Here is a 12,498-nt window from a genome sequence, read left to right on the forward strand (position 1 = left end):
CTGATTCAAGACCTCAAACAGTACTCTTCTCTTTCTGTTCTACATGTTTAGGCCAGTCTCACACGTCCAGATAATTCCGGTACCGGAGTTATTCGTGTCCGTGTGCTCACGTGACACATCAGTGTGGCACACGTGCAGCAGCCGTGTGCCGCCTGAGTACCACACGGACCGTGCAGGAGACAGCGCTAGAGTTAAGCGCTGTCCCCAGCGTGTGGTGCTGAAGCTGCCATTCATTCCTTCTCCCCAGCAGCGTTCGCTGGAGAGAAGGAATGAAAAATCAATGTTTTGGTTTTTTTTGGTGTTTAAAATAATGTTCCTGGTTATCTCCCGAGTCCCGCCTCCCACCCCCTGTGCACCCGCTGGCATTAAAATACTCACCCAGCTCCCGTGATGTCTCCTCTCAGCGCCGGCAGCTTGTCCTGTGTGAGCGGTCACGTGGTACCGCTCATTACAGTGATGAATATGCAGCTCCTCCCCTATGGGAGAAAACTGTCACCACACGTACCGGAGCCACTGACGTGTGAAACAGGCCTTAGATTGAGCCAACTTCTCCCCTTTTTATGTGGTTTCAGATGTGATTTTCATATTGCCCACAGCTGTTACTTGCCACAGGTGAGTTTGATCGAGCATCAAATGCTTTAAACAAAGTTGTTTATCCACAATTTTGGAAAGGTGCCGACAATTTTGTCCAATTTTGGGGTTTTTGTGTGAAATGATGTACAATTTGCCTTTTTTTTTTTCTTGGTGGGTTTCCAATAAACAGAAAATAAACGTGTGTAATTATAATAGACTAGATGGTGGCCCGATTCTAATACATCGGGTATTCTAGAATATGTATGCGTAGTGTATAGCACAGCCCACGCAGTACATTGGCAGCCCACGTTGTACATTGCGCAGTCCACGTAGTATATTGCGCAGCCCACGTTGTATAGTCACGTAGTATATTGTCCAGCCACGTAGTATATAGCACAGCCCATGTAGTATATTGCCCAGCCACGTAGTATATTGCCCAGCCCATGTAGTATATTGCCCAGCCCACGTAGTATATAGCAATGTGGGCATCATATCCCTGTTAAAAAAAAAGAAATAAAAGAAAAAAATAGTTATATACTCACCTTCCGGAGCCCCGGATCCAAGCGAAGCGGTTACCGACGCTGCTTGTGCGCTCCGGTCTCAAGAGTGCATTGCGGTTTCGCGAGATGATGACGTAGCAGTCTCGTGTGACCGCTACGTCATCATCTCGCGAGATCGCAGCATGGACTGGTTACCGGAGCGTCGCGAGCGAAAAAGGCCTGTTGTCGATCCGGGGGCCGACGGACGGTGAGTATATAACGATTTTTTATTTTTTTATTATTTTTAACATTAGATCGTTTTACTATTCATGCTGCATAGGCAGCATGAATAGTAAAAAGTTGGTCACACAGGGTTAATAGCAGCGGTAACACACGGCATTACACCGCGACATAACGTGGTCCGTTACTGCTGCCATTAACCCTGTGTGAGGGCAGACTGGAGGGGAGTACGGAGCGGGCACTTACTGCGGGGAGGAAGGAGCGGCCATTTTCGGCCGGACTGTGGCCGTCGCTGATTTGTCGTGGCTGTTTTGCCACGACCAATCAGCGACTTGGATTCCATGACAGACAGAGGCCGCGACCAATGAATACCCGTGACAGACAAAAAGACGGAAGTGACCCTTAGACAATTATATAGTAGATTTTCTGGGAGAAATTTTTCATTTTCTGGAACAATGTCAAGGGTGCAAACACTTTCGGTCATGGACCCATAGCCCTTTTCGTACATGCTGCTGGAAAAGTACAGACATGTTTCGGTGTGGCTTGCATGGACACAAAGACCATGAAAACACAGACATGTGAACAGCAGCCTAGGTTATAATGGATACGTGTCTTATCAGATAAAAAGAAAATGATGTCTGAATGAGGCCCAGACCCTTCTTAGGGTGGTTTTACCCATAGCATTTTTGGCCATGCATTACTATGATGTTTTAATACAATTTTTGGAGTCAAAAGTGGATCCAGCAGGTTAAGTCCTTTTTTGGTAGGTATTTCATATTCCTTTTAGGATTTTGCTTTTGAGATACAAAAAAACTCCATCAAAAATGGCCGTGTCGTTAGAAGTCAGAAGTGAGCCCCCTTTTCCTGTAATGATGTACCCCTAATTCTACAGTCAATGCTTGCTGATTGCTATGGCTGCTCCCATGTTATGAAATAAACCTTCATGAGAAGAAGGAATATAAATGACCCAGCCGAGCGGTAAAGAAGACAAAGGAGCCATTCAATGCTAATTCATGACGTCCATGCATCTGCTGAGTGTGCAGGATCCGAGCCGTCCCAGTCCAACCTACACATTGTAACAAAGGGGATAATATGTTCTATGGAAATGGTCTCCGTTTATGGATACATTCTTATCCTCCGCTTCTGTGTCTGGGAAAGATGATTGACAACCACCATGGCCATCATGAATGAGGTAGCACATAGGAGTTGTCAACCAACTTTCCCAGAGTCCTGAGCGGTAATTCTATGGGGGGCTATGAGTATATATAAACATCCTCTAACCACTTAGATGTTCTTTGGGGTATACAATGGTGTGCGCAGCTTTGCTGTCATATTATACTGTGTATTTATACAATTTAGCACGTGAGATGTGGGTGACCAAATCTGATTAAGAAATTGAACTAATTGATGTATTCAGATCCCCTCCCCCATCCCCTATATAGTAATTACATTAGACCCGGCAGAATTGACGACAGATAGCAGCTGCTCTGTAGCTTCCTGTGGGGTTTCACGAAGTGTAGGCACATTTCAGGATTTATATAAGCAATATAATGACATTTTATGCAAAGGTCTGAAATACATTTGTTATCAATGCTATTCTATCTTCAGGATCTCTGCTTGCTGTCAATAAATGGAAGCCAACCGCTGAGAGTTGTATCCGTTCTTCACAATCCTGTTTGATAAATACAGACGGGACTTCATACTGATACATTTACAATATTAGCGCATTTCCATTGCAGATCATCTGTAATCATCTAGTTAGCCAGGCTCCATAGACATGCAGAGATTCTGCTCTATGGACCCCCTTCCACCCATATTTTTTTTTATTCTGTATCTCTTCCCATTTTGCACTAAAGATATGTATGACTGCCTGGAAATAGCAAGCTGATAAATTAAATGAAACTTCTGCCGACAGCCACCACTAGAGGGAGCTCACTGCGTAACAAATTCTAAAGCTTCCATTGACCTTCAATAATAAATGTATGCAGCCAGCTCTTGGGCTCCCTCTGCTGGTTAATGCATGCATTCAGGATTTTATCTTTCAGTATATGGAGAGGATTTAGAGCTTTGTAACAGATTAAACAGAAAGCTCTGATCAATATAAACATATATTAAAACTAATAAGTCCCTGAAAGGTGGATGTTCCCTTTGAGGATGGTTCTGATTCTAGTTGCGTGTCAGCGAGCTGCCGGCATTGCACACCCCTGCCCACGTCCAGCTTGTTTATTGTGGCTGACGTACAGTACAAAGACCTCATCCAGGGCTGCTATAAATTATCTTTAAGTGGCAGCAGGTGTCTGAATTTGACTCATTCTTCCAAAATGAATTGGAAACAGATTGCAAGATAGATGTGATGTATGGCCGGTGTCAGCAGAAATTCACAGACATTGGACGCTGAATAGGTGCTAAAAGGATGAATGAGGTTTGTGATCGTATTTTTTTTTCCCACTTTTTGGGTTTTTATAGTTTTTTTTATATATATAAAATTGTATTTTTTTAGACCAAGCCAGCCCCGTAAACTGAACTGTGTCCCCCAAATATTCCTTCTCCATTATCCCCTTTTATCTGCCCATCTTGCAATATAGGGTTTGTTGAATTTCGCATCTTTGTATTTATTGCTTTGATTAATCTAAAATATAAAATGAAGCAACTTTGCAAATAGACTTCATTAAAAACCTCCTACCGTTTCCTATCCACAGCTCCTATGAAAATCTATGTGTTTCCATGGTGCCAGACTACAAATAAACTTTTTTGACATCTGATCTTGCAATTCTGCTTCCTTACCATATAGTTGCATACTTTTTACAGTAGGATCAGACTCCATAGGGTTAATGTGGAATACAGACTTGAGTAGATATATGCACAAAATGCTATTCTGCACTGATACATTTTCTAATATCTCCCAGGGGTCAAAGGTCTATTTTCCTGATACAGAGTTCCAAATCTTTTGCAAAGCCATAGTTACATAATGCAATTCTGAATGCCTAGAACCACCACTTGGGGGAGCTCTGACAGATTTATTATGTAGTTCAATGAGACCTGTGAGCTCCCCCTAGTGGTGACTGTGGATGAGCCAAATTGTATCATGCATGGTAACACTAACTACGTCTATTTGGAGCTCTGTATCAGAATATAAGAGCTCTGATCAATATAAGCAAATATTATGCCATTCATTAGCGCAGAATTAACCAAAAAGGAAATGACGTTCAGAGTTTGAGGGAAAATGTAAATGTAAAGACTGGCAAATATTTCTGCATTTGCATATGACCCCCCTGAAACATTTGTGGATGTCGCCTGAAAAGCTATATTGTCTACACTTACTGAAATTTGGCTCGGATCCTTTAATCATTGTGGAAGATGTAAACCTCGTATGAGAGGCTCCTATACAGAGACACATTATACAGTGTGGGCACAATGACAAAACCACACAACTAATATGCAAATATATGCCAGCACATAGCGCCCTCCTATACAGTAACGAGGAGCCTGGAGGACAATCAGACATTCTGCTAAGGGAGAGGACAATGGAAATCCTCATTCCTCAGCCTGGGATTTACACAACACAGGGCAGTGGAAATACGCAATAAATTGATTAGGATATTCATAACATATGCAGGGCGTCGTAACCAGAGTCAGCTGCCGCTACACCTGTACTGGATGTTTTGATCTTTAATGGAAGCAGGTGGCCGGGGATTACATTGTATTTGATGTCCGATGCATCACTTCATCCGGAGCATATACATCACCCGTAACCAAGCTCCATCTGCGGGTGGGGAGACTGTGCTTATCTATCTATCTACAGTGGGTACGGAAAGTATTCAGACCCCTTTACATTTTTCACTCTGTTTCATTGCAGCCATTTGGTAAATTCAAAAAAGTTCATTCTTTTCTCATTAATGTACACTCTGCACCCCATCTTGACTGAAAAAAATAAAGAAATGTAGACATTTTTATAAAAAAACCTGAAATATCAGAATGCTGTAGATAAGCCCCTGATGACGGTTAGCTTACCTCACCACCGATTTTGGGGGTGACAGGTTCCCTTTAAACTGATAGGACTTGATTTGGAAAGACACACACCAGTCTATATAAGACCTCACAGCTCACAGTACATGTCAGACCAAATGAGAATCATGAGGTCAAAGGAACTGGCCAAGGAGCTCAGAGACAGAATTGTGGCAAGGCACAGATCTGGCCAAGGTTACAACAGAATTTCTGCAGTACTCAAGGTTCCTCAGAGCACAGTGGCCTCCATAATCCTTAAATGGAAGAAGTTTGGGACCACTAGAAGTCTTCCTAGACCTGGCCGTCCAGCCAAACTGAGCAATCGTGGGAGAAGAGCCTTGGTGAGAGAGGTAAAGAAGAACCCCAAGATCACTGTGGCTGAGCTCCAGAGATGCTGTAGGGAGATGGGAGAAAGTTCCACAAAGTCAACTATCACTGCAGCCCTCCACCAGTCGGGCCTTTATGGCAGAGTGGCCCGACGGAAGCCTCTCCTCAGTGCAAGACATATGAAAGCCCGCATAGAGTTTGCTAAAAAACATATGAAGGACTCCCAGAATATGAGAAATAAGATTCTCTGGTCTGATGAGATGAAGATAGACCTTTTTGGTGATAATTCTAAGCGGTATGTGTGGAGAAAACCAGGCACTGCTCATCACCTGCCCAATACAATCCCAACAGTGAAACGTGGTGGAGGCAGCATCATGCTATGGGGGTGTTTTTCAGCTGCAGGGACAGGACGACTGGCTGTCATTGAAGGAAACATGAATGCGGCCAAGTATAGAGATATCCATGATGAAAACCTCTTCCAGAGTGCTCTGGACCTCAGACTTGGCCGAAGGTTCACCTTCCAACAAGACAATGACCCTAAGCACACAGCTAAAATAACAAAGGAGTGGCTTCAGAACAACTCTGTGACCATTCCTGACTGGCCCAGCCAGAGCCCTGACCTAAACCCAATTGAGCATCTCTGGAGAGACCTGAAAATGGTGTCCACCAACGTTCACCATCCAACCTGACGGAACTGGAGAGGATCTGCAAGGAAGAATGGCCGAGGATCCCCAAATCCAGGGGTGAAAAACCAGTTGCATCATTCCCAAGAAGACTCATGGCTGCACTAGCTTAATAGGGGAGCTTCTACTCAATACTCAGAGCAAAGGGTCTGAATACTTATGACCATGTGATATTTCAGTTTTTCTTTTTTAATAAATTTGCAAAAATTTCTACATTTCTGTTTTTCTTCCAGTCAAGATGGGGTGCAGAGTGTACAGTAATGAGAAAAAAATGAACTTTCATGAATTTATCAAATGGCTGCAATGAAACAAAGAAACAAGGTTTGGTATATGCCTGGGAGGCTTTTTTTTTGCACCCAACAATGTTTTTATTCTGCTTTTTGTTTTTCTATCTATCTATCTATCTATCTATCTATCTATCTATCTATCTATCTATCTAAAAAAGGAACAGCACAGAAATACTTATCTTCGGGTGCAGAACCCCTAGATAACTGGTCCAACGATCATCCAAGTTTCATAAACGTTCAAAAAAGAGGCAGCACTCCATTATTCCAATGTGAAAATGTACAGGGTTTAATTTACCCACATGTTCAAGCCTGAACATGTGGGTAAATTAAACCCTGTACATTTTCACATTGGAATAATGGAGTGCTGCCTTTTTTTTGAACGTCTATCTATCTATCTATCTATCTATCTATCTATCTATCTATCTATCTATCTATCTATCTATCTATCTATCTATCCTGACTGTTGTGTGATTTTTCACTCCCTAATACCCCATGAGTAGTGTCCCACCATTTGATCTATCCTTCTTTGCCGGGGCAGATGATATATCTGCCATACACGGACACTGCAGCCTCTCCTCCCCCATTGTCCCTTTCCCCAGGGATGATGTACTTAGATTTATGGGTGCATTCATACAGGCTTGTTCCATTTTGTTGCACCTCCAAGCCGAGTTTATGACGCTCTTTAGAATAAGTAGAACTTTGATTGCTGTCGCTGTCATAAAACGCTCCTCTCCATTCTTCTGGTGCAGCCATATGGCAGAGCCAACATCCATTTTATTCACTTGCAACATGTCTCGGAGTCGGGAACAATCGGCGCTGTGTTTGGCATCTATTATTGATGCAAATAGGCTGCAGGACTCATTAAGTGGGAGCTGTATGTGCCGCTGCAGCCATATGTCTGCTCGTCCTGGTGGCTCATACGATGGCTCTGGTTTTGGGCAGATGTCCTCATAGCACTCAGCCAATGGGGGCAGGAAGTAAAGACCATTAAATATTAAAATAGTCCGTGTAATCCTGGCCCATTGTATCACCCAGGATCCATGAGCTCCATGTGGATACAAGCAAATCCCCTCTGTAAATGAATGTGGGATTAGTATCGGAAGCGCGGCCATCAGGTTTATCCAGGATAAAGCCCACTGCAAACTGTATGGCTGGGCTAAAGAAAGCTCCTGACTGCTGCTAAACTACAACTCCCCCCGACAGTGGCGTAACTAGAGTCTGATGGGCCCTGGTACAAGATCTGGGCCCCCTCATCCTGGTATATATGTCCCTCATCCTGGTGTATATGTCCCCCATCCTGGTGTATATGTCCCCCGTCCTGGTATATATGTCCCTCATCCTGGTGTATATGTCCCCCATCCTGGTGTATATGTCCCCCATCCTGGTATATATGTCCCCCATCCTGGTATATATGTCCCCCATCCTGGTATATATGTCCCCCATCCTGGTATATATGTCCCCCATCCTAGTATATACTGTATATCCCCTATCCTGGTATATATGTCCCTCATACTGGTATATATATCCCCCATCCTGGTATATATGTCCCTCATACTGGTATATATATCCCTTATCCTGGTATATATGTCCCTTATCCTGGGCGCACATCCAGCTGAAGTATTTTTTGGCATCGGCGGGCCGCTCACCTGGGGGGGGGGGGCCTGGTTGCCGTGGTGACCTCTATGACTGTGGTATTTACACCCCTGCCCACAATTCTCTACAGCACCAGTCCAGTTGATGCAGTTGATGGAGTTTACATAAATAGAGAAAAAAAGGACCAGCACATCTAAGCTATTGTGAACAGATGTCAGCCAAAAAACATGTTTACATAGCCTAATTTCGATCCCTTGTTGTGACCAGCAGGGCCATACTATGCGCCTGTATGGCCATTATAATCTAATAATGGGTCTTGCTCAGCGAGTTGACCACTTAAAGTCTGTGGATGCTATTGATGGAGGCATGTAAGGTGTCACAGGTTCCTTCTCCGGTATCACATAATCAACACAGCTAGAGTATAGTGAACAATTCCAGAACCTTTATTTAAGCAAAAACACGAAAGGTCCACATACGATCCACCACACTGAGGATACAATAGTCCAGAACACTAATGCAGTTCAGTAACAGGATAAAAGTCCAACAATCCAGCAGAGGATAGCATAGTCCATATACTCTTCTTTCTCTCTGATATGCTCTTCACATCATGGGTCCACACAGGATCTCTGTCTCACCTCCCTGATATTTACAAGCCCCTCTCCTCATTCACAGGTTAGGGGGGTGGGTTGCAGGGGCTCATTGTTTAAACAAGCTAGGTCAACATGTCATTAGCATATTAGCAATTAACATCTATCTATCGTGCCTTGGTCGGTGGTCCACTCTGGTGGGGGTGGTGGTAGCTCTTCCTCAGGCAAGATGGAGTGTGCAAGATGTACTGGACGAGGTGGGGCAGCTTGGGGCTCCCTCAGAATCCTTAAGGGACAGCCAGACTGCAAATGTCCAGGTTGCCCATACCCGTAACATCTCCTCTCTGTGATTCCCCGAGGTCGTGGTCGGAACTGTTGGGGCCCAGGATTGTGAGGCGTGATTGTCATCGGCCTGCGGCTGGGTGGAAGGGCAGATATAATCGGAGGGGGACAGGGAGCGGGAGAAGACCGTGGTTCATTGTCCAGAAGCCTCCTCCATCGCGGTCGGATAGTAAAGGCTTCATCGGCCAGGGCTGCGGCTCTATCCACGGTGCACGGTGTGCGCTCCCGGACCCATTCCCGTACCTCTGCGGGGCACTTGACAAGAAATTGTTCTATAAGGAACGCCTGTACAGTATAACATCTTCCACAGTAAAGGCGTTTTCTGCTTCCAGCCATCTCTGACATGCCTGGGACATCTTATGTGCATACATCCTAAACGATCCCTCCGTGGTGCATGGGAGGAACTTAGCCCTATATGAGTCTGGGGTGATAGCATGGTAATCCAGGATAGTCTGCTTTACAATGTTATAATCCCGATTCCGCTGTGAGTCAATGGTTCGGTAAGCCTCCGCCAGGCTACCGTTCAGGAGTCCCACTAACAAACGCATCCAGCCAGAATGGGGCACCTCCATCACAGCACACTGCTGCTCAAAGACCTTGAAGAACCCCTCCACATCTCCGGAAGCCTCATCAAATGGCTTAAACTCTGCGGGTGATCCGTACAGGCTCCCGGATCGTTGGGTTTACATTCCACATTGCGTTACTCCCTCTTTCAAGCTCCATTGCTTCTTGTCTCCGCTGTGCCTAGCAGGCAGCCTCCTCCTTGTACTCATGGGAGACGCCTGGGCCCAGAACCACCATCTCTTCTTCGTACCACACCACCCACTGGCTTTTTGGGGTGGGGGTCCTCGTCTCCAGTGCTCGTCCTTCAGACATATGGGGGAGGTGGTCAGGCTGGCACCCACCAGTAGGTCAATTAAGGCTTCTTTAGTCAGTCTCTGGTAGTTCAGGCCCAAGTCTTTGGCTCTCTCCTGTAAACTGAATACAGTCCAATTTCTGTACTCACTCTGTGTGTGGTTCTCCATTAGGTTACACTTTGTTGATCCCGCTGCTTGCCACCAGTTGTCACAGGTTCCTTCTCCAGTATCACATAATCAACAGAGCTAGAGTATAGTGAACAATTCCAGAACCTTTATTTAGGCAAAAACACGAAAGGTCCATATACGATCCACCACACTGAGGATACAATAGTGCAGAACACGAATGCAGTTCAGTAACAGGATAAAAGTCCAACAATCCAGCAGAGGATAGCATAGTCCATATACTCTTCTTTCTCTCTGATATGCTCTTCACATCATGGGTCCACACAGGATCTCTGTCTCACCTCCCTGATATTTACAAGTCCCTCTCCTCATTCACAGGGGTGGGTTGCAGGGGCTCATTGTTTCAACAAGCTAGGTCAACAAGTCATTAGCATATTAGCAAACAACATTATTCACTGACCCTGTGGAGAGATAACAATACAGAACTGTGGGGAGAATATCAGATGGCAAATAACACCTCATCCTACAAGAGAACACCATGAAAATAATTAAAATATATACACAAAAATGATACCCACATAGCATATCACACCATCACATAAGGGGTTTAGCTGCCACGATCAGAGCTGGTGACAATAATGTGCATAAAACGGGTCACCATACAAGTAACGTACATGTCAGTACGAGGTTAATGACGTCGCCGTGGACCGGGTCTGCTGTTTAGGATATTCATCTATTAGCCAGAATGAAAAATCCTCCCAGAGTAGAGAGAATGTGAACCTGGTGTACGAGACATAATGGGAGTGATAGTCACATTGCTTTAAAAAAACAAAATAAACTGTTAAGCCATGCTGGGAGTTGTAGTCCACAACAGCAGGAGAGCTGCAGGTTGCAGGCACAGGATATCGCTTAGTGAATGGCGACTGTACTAGACCTTCCAGTGGTAATCTGCCCACCTATTGTATTGCAGACCCCCCTCATCTCTTGTCTTTGACCCCCCCTGAGCGATCATTAACCCCTGATCAGCTATAGAAAGGGGACAGAGTCAATACACCAGCATGAGGCTAATGGCTGCCACCCTTTCACTACATATTGATCCATGGACAGGACAATAGCTCTGGTGCCATCTGCCAGCCCGGCCTATGAGGCTATCGCTGATCAATCATCTGGTGGAAGTATTGATCAGCTGCAGATGTATTGGGAACCCGACCCGGCCCCTTCTAGCAAGACTGGATGTCTTTTTTATTTAGTTGCTTATCCAGCTCTCCAGAGACCTGAATGGCACATTTGCCAAGTTGTGCAGTTTGGAGAAAAGTTGGGTGACAACCCCTGTAAGAAGGTGCATGTTGGGAGCAGTACTAGATCTTCTACAGCAGTCAGGACATGCATGGAGTTGTGCAACAACTGAAGATTATCAGGGTATGCTTGGAGTTGTAGTTCTCCAGATTCCTCCTTTGTAGAGACTGAAGGACCAAAAAATTCTCAGGCCATGTGACTGGGTAGAAAAGACCAGCAGAGAAACAGGACACGGGCAAGTGGGATGCTGGTGCGTGGCCAACTGCGGGTGCATCATACTGTGTGGGGGGTACATCATACTGTACGGGGGTACATCATACTGTACGGGGGTACATCATACTATGCGGGGGGGTACATCGTACTGTATGGGGGGTACATCATACGGTACGGGGATACATCATACTGTGCGAGGAAGTACATCATACTGTGTGGGAGACATCATACTGTGCGAGGAAGTACATCCTACTGTGCGGGGGACATCATACTGTGCGAGGAAGTACATCCTACTGTGTGGGGGACATCATACTGTGCGAGGAAGTACATCATACTGTGCGGGGGACATACTGTGCCATCATACTGTGCGGGGGGTACATCATACTTTTACGGGGGTAAATCATACTATGTGGTGGTACATCATACTGTGCGGGGGTACATCATACTATGCGGGGGGGGACAGCATACTGTTCGAGGGGTACATCATACTATGTGGGAGTACATCATACTGTGCAGGGGTAAATCATACTATGCGGTGGTACATCACACTGTACGGGGGACATCATACTGTGTGAAGAAGTACATCATACTGTGCGAGGGACATCATAGTATGCGGGAGGGACAGCATACTGTGCGAGGGGGGTACATCATACTGTGTGGGAGTACATCATACTTTGAGGGGGTACATCATACTGTGCGGGGGTTCATCATACTGTGATAGAGTATATCATACTGTATGGGGGTACATCATACTGTGCCATCATTCTGTGCGGGGGGGTACATCATACTGTGTGGGAGTACATCATACTATGCGGGGGGTACATCATACTGTGCGAGAGTGCATCATACTGTGATGGGGTAAATCATACTGTACGGGGGTACATCATACT

The sequence above is a fragment of the Ranitomeya variabilis genome, chromosome 2, assembly GCF_051348905.1.
Source record: "Ranitomeya variabilis isolate aRanVar5 chromosome 2, aRanVar5.hap1, whole genome shotgun sequence".
NCBI lineage: Eukaryota > Metazoa > Chordata > Amphibia > Anura > Dendrobatidae > Ranitomeya > Ranitomeya variabilis.